The sequence below is a fragment of the Ailuropoda melanoleuca genome, chromosome 8 (assembly GCF_002007445.2).
Source record: "Ailuropoda melanoleuca isolate Jingjing chromosome 8, ASM200744v2, whole genome shotgun sequence".
In the NCBI taxonomy this organism is placed as follows: Eukaryota; Metazoa; Chordata; class Mammalia; order Carnivora; family Ursidae; genus Ailuropoda; species Ailuropoda melanoleuca.
This window is the reverse complement of record NC_048225.1, coordinates 102,827,650-102,839,514: the sequence shown is the minus strand read 5'-3', so window position 1 is coordinate 102,839,514 and position 11,865 is coordinate 102,827,650. Positions and strand designations below refer to the sequence as shown.

At 53.1% G+C, this 11,865-nt stretch overlaps 1 long non-coding RNA gene across 3 annotated transcripts; it reads right to left on the bottom strand.

Moving 5' to 3' along the window:
* Positions 1-3,551: 3,551 nt before the first annotated feature.
* On the bottom strand, positions 3,552-10,538 carry LOC117803456. Of its 3 annotated transcripts, XR_004627343.1 has the most exons (5): positions 8,060-8,777; positions 6,738-7,872; positions 6,060-6,193; positions 5,312-5,675; positions 3,552-4,408 (listed from the first exon to the last, which is right to left on the bottom strand). It is a non-coding gene; the product is annotated as an uncharacterized LOC117803456 (long non-coding RNA). The 3 variants fall into 3 exon arrangements; XR_004627344.1 differs by lacking the exons at positions 3,552-4,408; positions 8,060-8,777 and adding an exon at positions 8,805-10,538 and having other exon boundaries at positions 4,785-5,675; XR_004627342.1 differs by lacking the exon at positions 3,552-4,408 and having other exon boundaries at positions 4,785-5,675; positions 8,060-8,775.
* Between the last annotated feature and the right edge of the window lie 1,327 nt (positions 10,539-11,865).

Below are 11,865 nucleotides of genomic sequence, written 5' to 3'. Positions count from 1 at the left end.
GTGGACAGATGGCCAGACCAGCATTGGGCTGGAAAGGTCCCCAGTGATGTGTTTTTGCTTCTATGACCCCCCTAGGTGTATCATCGGAGCAAAAGGATGGAAACTATCTGTTAAAAGTCTATTATCCCAGAGGCCCCCCAAGAATGTGACCTCCCACACCTTCACCCTCTGGGCCTTCTCCAATGGGACTAGAAGGTGTGACTGAAAGTGCCGGAAACTCGCCAGGGGAACACATGGACTTGGGGACAGAGGCAGATCTAAAGCTGAATTTATTGCCTCTTTCCCAAACTTAGAGGACAGACACGTTGTAAACCCTCCTCATCCTCACTCCCAGGGGCCCAGGATAAACCCCCTTCATCTCCAGACAGAAAACAAGAGGCCCAGAGACTGTCGGAGCTCCCCCAGATGTTGTTTTGGCAGAACCATAATGGGGCCGGGCCTCCCGGGGCTGAGTGTCTGGGGCAGGCAGGAAGCTGACATCACAGCTGTGACAGCCAGAGACCCCCCTGGGGTGGGGCCTGATGTGTGGAGAGAGACAAACTCAAGAAGTGAGGGACACAAGGAAGATTTTGAAGAAGAGGCCCTGCAGCTTTCCGCCTCTGGCCTCCTGGCTCTGGGCCCAGGGTGTTGGTCAACAGTCCTGTGGCTCACCGCCAGGGGAGGCCGAGCATTTAATCCATGTGGTTCAGGGGAAGGGGCCTAGGGGCCAGACTGGGAGTCACTGCCCTGAGCCTCAGTCTGCTTATCTCTAGTAAGAGAACGTGGCCAGGAGATGGACCTGTCTCCTCCTTAATCTGTGATCTGTGCTCCACATTGCTGACTCCTTGGGGCCCAGTAGAATATGTGATCACGGGATCTCCTGATTCTGTGACAGGTATCCAGGGGACCTACTTGCTGCGCTGATACCCCATAACCAGTTAGGGACCCAGCCCTGTCGATCATCCTTTTGAAACAGTTTCTACTCCATCCACATCACTAGAGCTTCTGCCATCAGATCTCCCCCAGACAATCACAATAGTTTCCTACAGGGTCTGTCTGCCTGGTGTGCTCCCCTTCACACCCCATTCTCAGTCTATCCTCTGCTGTAAGAACTCCTTCTGACCACAGATTTAGCTTGTCTCTCTTCTACTTAAAATCCTTTGAAGGCTCCTTACAGGAAGTTCAAATTCATAGCTGGGTCTTCAAGGCCTTTATAATCTGGGCCAACCTCTAAGTTCAGTTAACCTCATTCTCAGTGTTTCTTAAACATGCACTTGTATTTTGATCCCACTGTGCCTTTCTTTGTTCATATTATGTGCTCAGCCTAGAATTCTCTTTGTTCATATCTTTGCCCATCAAAAAGGCTATTTATCCTTTCAAGACCTGGCTTCTATGTCACCTCCTATGTGAAGCCTTCCTGGATTCACCACAACCTCCAACTCCCCATTGCAATTAGTTACTTCCTCCTTTCTTTATAACTCCATAGCTCATAGGCTGGTGTTACAGTTCCTTGTGTAGCCCTGTGAGACTGGGGTCCCTTGAAGGTGGGGTCTGGCTTATACATGCAGACTTCAATGCCAGGCACACCCCTTGGCCCTCAGGGCACAGTAGAGACTCAGTGAATCTGGTTGAATTCCTATCTCCATGCACGTGATAGAGAACATTATTCTTCCCATATTAGTGAAGGAAAAAGTACACACAGATAGGATGATGGACATATCAGAAAAGACACTAAAAGGGGTCGGGGCGGGGGGGTGGGCCTGGGAATGGGTGGGAAGAGATTCTAAATCTTACTGCCTCCCCCCACCCCAGCACCAAGAATAAGATGGGGGGGGGAGGAATCTCTGCAGATTAAGAATGGGTGGTCCCAGCTGCTTAGGCTATCAGCCCAGTTCTGATGAAGACTGACAATGATGGTCATAATTAAACTTCTGAACTAGCTTGTAATTTATTTATTCTAGTGTGGTGGTTATAGGCCATGCCCTGGAGCCACACTCCCCAGATCCTAGCTGTGCAATTTAGCAAGTTACTAAAGCTCTCTGTGCTCAGTTTCTCTTCTTTTTTTTTTTTCAGTTTCTTTATCTATAATATGAGGCTAACAGTTCTTACCTCATACAACTGTTGCCTTAAATGAGTTTACAGTACTTAGATTTGTGCCTGACACACAATAGTGGTCAGTACATGTTAATTATTATTACTTATAATTTATATTTTGTTTCCTTCCAAGAAGAAGTTGAGACACCTTAACATATTGAACCACACATATGAAAGAGGATAATTATATGTATATATTTACATTATATTAAAGATCAGAAACCAATTAGTAGTATGAGGGAGAGAGATAAAGCTAGGTATTTGCTAATGTGTCTGAATTAGTTCCTTTATTGACCCCTTAATTATCTGTGAGATTCCAGAAAGCCAAGGCAAGAAAGGAATATATGCATTATACAGTTTTCATTGTGAAATGTAAGAAAGCATTCAAATTAGGCTGTTAAAGTAACAACCCCAACACACACACACACACACACACACACACACACACACACACACACTGAACTCAAGAAGGAATTTATGGCATGAATCCCTATGTTGGAATATTGGAGCCAAGGGATCTGAGGTTATTCTCAGTTGGCATTTAGTATCATTCTCAATNACACACACACACACACACTGAACTCAAGAAGGAATTTATGGTATGAATCCCTATGTTGGAATATTGGAGCCAAGGGATCTGAGGTTATTCTCAGTTGGCATTTAGTATCATTCTCAATTGGGCTTTAATGAGAGCCCATGATGACAGTGGGAGTAATCAAAGTCAGGATAAATGGCCGGGAAAATAGCAATCAACATCCTTTCCATGTTTCCTTCTATGCTCAGCTCATGGATTCCTTCCCTCCCACCCTCCCTCTTGGCTCAGGAAACTCCCTTGAGGTCAGGGGTTGAGTCCTCTGAGTCACGCAAATGGCCAGGTGGCCGCAGGTGTTTTCTGCTGCCTCCCCCCAGCACTGGAGTTGTGTGAAGCGAGGTGGGTCCCCTGGCAGCAGCTCCCGAGGTGAGCGGAGAGAGGAATGCTACGATAGGGCATTTCGAGAAGGGGGAACCCCCAAATTTGAGCAGGATGATGATCTTAGTGGGAATGGGTAAGCTCCTAGCAAGATAACAAGTCCCTGCTCCCCAGGTTCTGAATTCAAAGAAGAATCTACAGTAAGTAAGCATCCTTATGCAAAAATCCATGTAAGTCCAGGAAGGCCCTCACCCCCTCCAGCCTGGCCTGGCTTAGGAGGAGGGACTCCGCTTAAGAACTGAAACACATAAAGGCTTTGAACCTATCTCGCTGAATTCACAAAGTGGCTCAGAGATGTGGGTAGGGGTTAGGAACGGCTGAATTACTCTGCAAAGGAAAACAGGAGGTATCTGCAAGGAAATGGGCTGAAACCTACAGCTCACAACAGCAAGAACACTCGTGGATCAACAAGATGATTCTTTTTTTTTTTTTTAAAGATTTTTATTTATTTATTTGACAGAGATAGAGACAGCCAGCGAGAGAGGGAACACAAGCAGGGGGAGTGGGAGAGGAAGCAGCAGGCTCGTAGCAGAGGAGCCTGATGTGGGGCTCGATCCCATAACGCTGGGATCACGCCCTGAGCTGAAGGCAGACGCTTAACCGCTATGCCACCCAGGCGCCCCAACAAGATGATTCTTAACCTGATCTGATGGGAGGAAAATAGGAGCTCAAAGCCAGAGGCAATGATAGAAGGAAGGTCTTCCCCACTCTCCATCCCCACTCCCAGAGGAATCTGGAATATTTTGAGGAAGAGCATCGGATCTTCCATAGATCTTGGAATGCATCTTTGAGCAACTCTTAGCCAGCACCTAAAGAGCAGTTGACCTCAGCTGACACAGCTCACCCACTGGGAGCGTGGCCATAGGTGTTGCCCCCAAGTGTCTTGACTTTAATGAGGACAACCACCGCCAAAAGAGGGTTCCTCTCTGCCCACTGTGCAATCTACTTCTCAGAAACCCAGCCTGGTCCTCCTTGGCAGGGAGCGGGTTTCATGGGGATCACAGCAGGCAGGGGGTGGTGAGGAAGAGTGGGAGAGTAAGCACTGCAGAGATCCATTCGCTCTGTCTGGCTCTCACCATGACTCACTGCCATTTACATATGGGTCATAAATCAACCCCTTGACTCCAGGATCCGAACACCTTTTGTCCTTTTTGTCTTAGAGCGAGCGATCAAAGGAAGGAGACGTGGTGCCCACTCTCAGGGCTGGAGAGTGGAGCTCTTCTGTCTGGTTTGGGAAGAAATTGCTCCTGCCCTCAGGAAAATCCGAGTTCCTGAGGACGAGGAAACATGCACACGGAGGACACTGCATGCCAAGCAGCCAGTGGACAGAGACATGTGGGCAGATGAGCCCTGCACAAACCCAGCCTGAAATTAAACGGAAGGAGATGGAGTGGAGGCGCCAGCAGTCAGCTGGTGTCCAGCAGGAAACAGCTGGCAATTCTGAGCCTGAACTGGATTCGGAGGTCAGACAGGCCAATCCTGTACACTGTCGAGCACTATACGAGGCATTCACACAATGGCTGCTGGCCTGCTGGCTCTTGGCAATGCTGGTTTCCCTCCTGGGTTTAACTGGAGGGGTCATCTCCAGCAGGCTCACCACTTGCTTACTGACCAGAGGCCCAAAGCAGCGGTTCACAGCCTGGGGAGCCAGGAGGCTTTGTTTACAAAGCTTCTACTTTTCAACGGGGTCAAAGGGCATTCCCAGAGCAGGGGGGGGGGGGGGGGGGGGGGGGGGGGGGGGGGGGGGGGGGGAGGCCCCAGAGAGGCAGGCTCTGGAGGCTGAGTCAGCATGTGGGCCCCTGCTGTTCCCTTCTTCCAAAGGGACACCCTAACAGGTTCTTCCAGGGCACAAAGTGACGACCCGTGATTTTGCACAACGCTTCACAGTTGACCAAGCTGTTTTGCACCCACAAGTGGAAGGTTCATCTGATCCATGAGGCAAGTATCCTCTGTACTTTATGAGTAGGGAAACTGAGGCCCAAAGGCATTAGGAGGCTTAAGGTCAGCCAGCAGAGGCAAGGAGGTCCTTCCCACTACTGCACACTGGCCTCCACATCACAGCCTTGGACTTTAGGGACCCGGGGGGAATTAAAGAACGGAGGGCATCCATTACAGGCCAAGTCTTCATCTGCATTTCAATCTCGCTCTGCACAGGAGGGAGGATGCAGGGAGATAACATCTGGGAGGGAAGGCGACCCGCCTGGGCGCTCCCGGCCTCGGCTCTCGAAGGAGATGGAAAAGCCAGATCCTCTCCCCAAACTGGCTCACCTTTGCCCCTTCATGGGAGCTGCTTGGAAGACGAGCGCGGGGCTGGGGAGGCGGACAGCTGTCGCCCGGCCCCTCCGGAGTCTGCGCCCATATAAGGGCAGCGCTTCCCGTCGGCCGGGCAGCGACGCGCCGGGAACCACGTCAGCGGGCGGTGGGGAGGGGCGGGCGCCGCGGCACGAAAACAAGTGACGCCGCGCGGGACCGGTCGCGGGGTGGGGGAGGAGGAGAGAGGAAAGGGGAGGAGAGTGCCGTCGGGGTAAACGCGGGTGCGACGCGGCGGTCGCGCGCCTGGGCGCTTTCTGTGCTCGGGTGGCGCGGATCCCCTGGGCTCGGCACGGCCAAGGGCGTCTGCGGCGTGTCGTGCCTGCAAGCGTCGGGGATGTGTGTTTCGCTGACCGCGACCGTGCGCGTTCTTACTCCGGGAAACGGAAGCGGAGCTCTGCCGTGGGCTGTTTGGAGACCGCCCCGTTTCCATCTTTTTCCTCGTTAAACAAACAAAATGACTCGCGGCCCTTGTGCTCCCGCAGACCCCCCCGAAAGTCTCCCTACGGGTGCTCCTGTAAGGGACGGGCTTCCCTTTTACCGAGCTGCCTCCTACCCACCCTGCCCCAGCCAAGTCAAATACAAAAAGATCTGGCTTAGCGGCTGACTGAGGAGAAGCCTTAAAAAGGAAGTTTTCGGGATGCGTAGTGCCAGGCGGAGGCCTGGAAACGGAAGAGAAACCAAAGGAGAGAGATTCAGGGCTCACATTTCCACCAGGCTTCTTTGTGGAGCCTTGGAGGGGGGCGGGGAGGGTCGTTTCTAAGTCCAGCTGTGTTCAGCTGAAGCCTGTTGGAGTGTGGCTCTTGTAGTCTGTGTCTTGTCTGCCTGTGTCACCTGAAGCTGTGAGGGGGCGTTGGGGGACAGTGATGAGTAAGGATTCCAAGGAGGGAGGGGATGCGCTGCAGAGAGGGTATAAGAGAAGTAGGACGCAGATGGGAAGAGCCAGAAACTGGAGCAGAGGCTCGGCCTGTGGTTGAGTAACTTGGCTGGCCCTTCTGGGGGTGGGGCTCAGGCATAGGGGAAAGTCCCCAGGGCCTCCCAAACTGTCCCTTCACACCCACAGTGCTCACCCACCCACTCTCCCTCCCCTATCTAAGGCCTACTTCCTCTCTTCACTTCCTCTGGTAGAGAGAGGCTGGCGGAGCTTCCCAGGCTCCAAGCCCCCAGCAGAGAGAGAAAACGGGGGGTNNNGGGGGGGGTCGGGGGCAGGGGCAGAGACAGTGGCCCTCCTCTGGGGGATGTGCCCAGGATTCAGCCAGTTTGCCTCAACTGCCCAGGCCTAGGCTCAGGGTGGTTAGTAGAAAATGGTTTAGGGAACTGAAGAGACTACAGAGCAGAGGTCTTGCTTCCTTGGGGGGCCAGCATCCCCGGGGCTGGATCATACCAAGGTGTCCTGGTCATGAGGGTGGGCTTTCAGGTCGCAGCTCTGCCACTCGCCATGAGGTCCTGGGCGCGTTCCTAACCTCCCCAAATCAAGACAAGGGGTTGTCTGAAACATAAGAATACGAGTATCTATCTTATTGGTTCTTTTGAGGATTAAAAGTGATCGTGGCTACCAAGCAGTCACACATATCAATCCCTTGTGCAGTGTTTGTGCATCTGAGACAGAGAAAACAATAAATAGTAGCTGTTATTACTGTTAGTGGCTGCAGCAGTGACTGAAGAAGGCCTCTCTAGGTGGCCTACAGGGAAAGTTCAGGAGTCCCCCGACTCTCATCTGTCTTCTCCCTCCAGTACCCCATCACCTGGGCCACCTCTTCCTCCATCCAGGTCCCAGCCTGGCCTTGAAGAAACAGCCGTGAGCATGGAAACACCATAGGCATTCATGTCCAGGCTGTGCCTCAATTTCCTTATCCCTGAAATAGGGAGTATATGTTCTGGCCGCTTCTCTTCTTGTAAGAGTCAAGGGAGTCACAGTGTGTGCACGTACTTTGAAAGACTGTCCCCACCGACCAATTCTCCACTTGGTGACTTCTCCCTCCTCAGCCTCAGCTCCCGCTCTCTTCCTGTTCCTCCACACCCAAGTCTCGCTCTTTCCGCAGCCTCGGCCATGTTGAGTACCGCCCTTCGGATGGGTTTGCCTTCAGACCTCAGAGTGCTCACAGTTGCTTTCTCCTGACCTCCCCACAGGGCAGGAGGTAGGTCTTCTTTGTTTCATTTGGTGACACAGTGCCCAGCCCAGGGCAGGGCAGGGCACACAGTAGGCGCTCAGTCAAAGCTAGTGTCCTTTTGTCTATCAGCAAAGGGGTAGCAGGGAAGGAGGCCAAGGGAGGTGCCCCCCCCGCCCCAGAATTTGGGGAAGCAGGCTTCTGTCCTCTGGGAGGGAGGGGTTGGGGAAGAGAGGAGGACAGAGGAGGGAAGGCACCATCCGAACTCAAGGATACCTGCCCCTCCCAAAGCCCAGGATCACGGCCATCAGCCCAGGGCCATGTCGTCATCGTCATGGTGCGGACTGGTTTTATTCTAGGTTCCTAGGCCTCCGGCACTCCACTCCTCTTGGGGGGGCAGCGAACGTCAGGCTGAAAGGGAAGTGCTTGGGCAACAGGTTGCACTTCCTCACAGCTGCAGCACTACCCCAAACCCCCCCTAACCCCCCCCAGCCCACCCCAGGTCACCCGGGTTCCCTCTGTGCGGGCTCCGGAAACAGAAAACAGCTGTCCTCCCGCTGATCAGTTTAAAGTGAAATTGGCTTTATCTCACCCTTACCTCTGGCCTCCAAAGATCTTGGCACAGCCCGGCTTCCCTCAGGCTAGACCCTGCCCTGGGCACCGCGGTGGTTGCCCCTGGGCTAGCTGTCTCCCCGCCCTTCTCCCAGGGCACTCTGAGCCAGACCCGTCCTCACTGGGCGATCAGCTCCCGGCTCTGCCCCTCAGGGCTCAGGGCCGCTCCAGTGGTGGCTGGTTACCGGCCCTCATCGGTGTGGCCCCCTGCACGCTCGCTTCTTGGCATCTGCAGCGCTCCTTGCCCAAGGCCCCAAGGAAGCTGCTTCTATAGAAGCCAAGGGTTCACGCTGCGGGAGTGGCCTTCCTCATAGGGGAGAGGATGTGAGTCAGAGAAGCCCTGTGTCCACTGCCTCTCAGAAGCCTGTCTGAGCCTCCGTTGCCTCTGATGGCGACAAACCTGCTTACAGTGGCCAGCAGAGCAGAGATGTGGCTGTGATGGTGCCTCGTGACCATGCGGGCACATGCCTTATTTCTGCCTGTCACCCCCTTCACCTCGCCCCCCCCAGCCGCCACCCAGAGGCCCGGTCACAGCCAGTAGCCATCTGTAGAAGGGGCCCTCCTTCCCTGAAACCCAAATAAAGTCTCCCCTCCTTGGGCAGCTGAGTGCATCGCACTCCGTCTCCTCAGGGCTCACGTACTCGAATTGAGCCACTGACAGGTACACCTGTTACTTGTGGGGTGCGGGAAATACCCTCAGGTTGGTTCCATGGTTTGTGTGCTTGTCTTACCTGCTCGTGCCCGGTCCTAGGGTCAGGAGAATAAAAGCGTGTTCCTTGCTGATCCGTGGCTGGCCAGTATCTCCTTGTTCTCCCCACAGTAAGTGTAGTGAATTCAAGCGTGTAGTTTGGAGAGGGCACACAGCCAGACAGCTCCTTGGGGCAAAACTTTATTTCTACTACTTAGGACTTTGTAGACGAATCACTCTCTGGCTATGGAGGGGTTTTGTGTATTTATTTTCCTCATGAATTAAGCTAATTTGGAATTCACTGGGCATTCAAGAAGGCAGCTGCCTGCCCGAGGAGCCCAGAAAACCAAGCAGAGCCGGGCCTTCAGGAGAGGGGCTGGGGAAATCTCTCCTCCTGGAGAAGGACAAAGGACTCAGGTTTTCAGTGTTCAGTGGGCTGTCCTGCCCAGCTGGTCTTGCCTCTCAGAGGTATGGCAGAGGGCAGGCGCCCCAGCAGCTCCCTGTCTGAAAGCTGTCACTGCCTGTGTCCATGAGCTGCCCGTGTTGCTGGGGCAGATGCGCCTTTGAGGGGAGAAGAAGCCCTGTTCAAATAAATACCCTACCGCCCCAGGGAACAGAAGTTTCTAGAAGATACAGAAGATAGCTTTATTCCTAGCTTATCAAGTAGACCTAGAACTGGGTGGGATGGAGGAGTGTTTTCAACCTCCCTGCAAAGGTCCAGAATAATTTCTTTGGGGTTGATCATTGTAACAAGAATTGCCCCTCACCCAGCAGGCTCCCCGGAGTGGTCCAATAGAATCAAAATTGTGTGATGAGGAGTCAGGGGTTTGGGCTGCTGTGTCAGACTGCCTGGGTTCAGACCTTAGCTTGAACAAGTTACCTTATATTCTCTGTGCCTCAGTTTCCTCAACTGTAAGGTGGGAATTACAGGAGTATCATATAGGAGTATTTGTGACTAATGAGGTAATGGCACTCAATAACACTCAGGGCTCAATAAATACTGTCATTATAGGACCTTACTCAAGAGGCCTGCTAATCTATTTCTCTGCTATTATGAAATGAAGTTCTCTCCCCAAATCTGATGCCCTTGAATCAGGCCAGCATTTATGTGGGTATTTCTTCTGGCCTCTGAACTCCAGGTTCAGCAAGAGGAAAACGCTCAGCCCTTTCCTATGGACTATGGAGACCACAGGAGTGTCCCCTACTAACAGTAGGGTGAGAACAGCCACTCCGGGGGACTGGGAGGTTAGATGGTCTGAGGATTTTTTTCAGTGTAAGAAACCTGGCTGGCCAAGTGCCTCTGACTTGATTCATTCAGTCCCTCACCAGCCAAATATTTTTTTATATTGATAGTGTTTATCTCCCAGAACTTTCACATTTATGGTGTTACGGAATCTTCATGATGGTGATCCCAGAGAATAGGCTGTACAGAACTTATCAGAGAGGCTGGCTGGGACTGGATCTCCCTCTCCTGACCTCTGCTCTAGCAGGCTGCTCAGGGCGGAGGAGCAGCCCAGCCAGCCTGGCCCCTGGGCCTCGGAGGCTGCGAGGTGGCTCCATGGGCGTAGAGTTCAGGGTCCCACAGCAACAGGGCGACTCAAAAACAGATGGAGTCAGTGGGTTCTTTGGGGCAATGCGTAGGGAAAGGGCTCATACTCTCCCCTCTTCAAACACTCCCACTTAACCCCTGACCTCCCAGAGTCCAGGGAGTACGCGGTGCTCTTGCTAGAACCAAGATTGAAGAGCCCAGTACCTGCAAACAAGGCATTGTGGGTGCCCCGGGGGCCACAGTGCTGGTCGGGACAGCCAGAGGGCTGCCTGAGTCCAGGTTCACCCTGAGCTGACTGTGTGACTCCATGAGGCAGTCACATAACCCCTCCAGGTCCCTGCGCAAGGAACAGGGGACGGGGTGCAGAGCCTGCTGGTCCCAGCCCCAGCTCTCCAGCAAGGAGCCAGGAGTCAGGAGTCCGGTGAAATGTTGGGCTCTGCCACCAACTCGCTGGGCCTCCATCCCCTCCACTATAAAGTGAGGGTGTTGGACCATCCATGAGCTCGGGCAGCCTGTGATGACCCTCTCTGTGCACAAGGCGCTCAGTTCCTTCTATCTTCTGTCATTTTGTCAACAAACCTTTGGTGTGTTGATCTCATGTGAATCCTTTTAAAGTTCTTTTTGCCAATTTCATTCAATTCAGCATTCTCCAAGCAGCTAGAATATGCCAGACTGAGCTGGAGGCTGGGAGATCAGTAGTGGTCAAGATAGCTGTTGTCGGGGTTCTTCCTGTTTAGTGGGGAAGACAGACAAGCAAACCTATAATGATGCCAGGGTCTCTGGAAGCTCTGCGGGTAGGGAAAGGATCCTGCCCAGCCAGAGAGGGTCTCCCTGAGGACACTTAAGTCTGGGAAGAAAGTCACTCCCTTCCAGGAGGAAGGAGAAAGGGGACTAAGCTTTAGTAATCACCTCTCTTGGCCAAACACTGTGCTGGATAACTTATATATGCTATTTCATTCCATCCTTGTAACAACCTTTAGATAAGGGTTAAGCCCATTTTACAGATAAATAAACGAAGGTTCAGGGTGCTGAAAGCCATGCTATGGGGTCGAGCTGAGACAGCAAGGCTGCCTGACACTGGAGCCTATGACGCTCTTTGCACCCAACAGAAGGGGAAGGGCAGGAACAGCTGAGCCTTGGAAACTGGCTCAGGATCTGGGCCCTGCTGTTGGCCTCTTCTGAGTCCTCCTGTGCCTGCCTCTCTGGCCAACAGGAGAACTGCTGCTTTAAGAGACACAGCCCCTCTGAAAGGGGCTGGTTTCATCCATTTTTAAAGGCCCAGCTGCTGTGGTCTCCCTGCCTCCCTACACACTAACCCGGGAAGTTTCTCTGCAATTGAGCCCCAGGCTCAGGCCTGTCAATGTTTAATAGCAGCAAGACGCTTATCTCGGTTACCAGAGTCATTTAGATTACCCCGGCAGGGACCTGGGCATCGGGGGAGGTGACAGATGGCAGATTCATGGGTCACCCCTCTGCCCTGCAGAGGGAGGAGGAGAGATTACTGGAGCGAGAACGGGGAGAAGGCGGGAGACATGGAGGGTGGCAGGGGGAAACC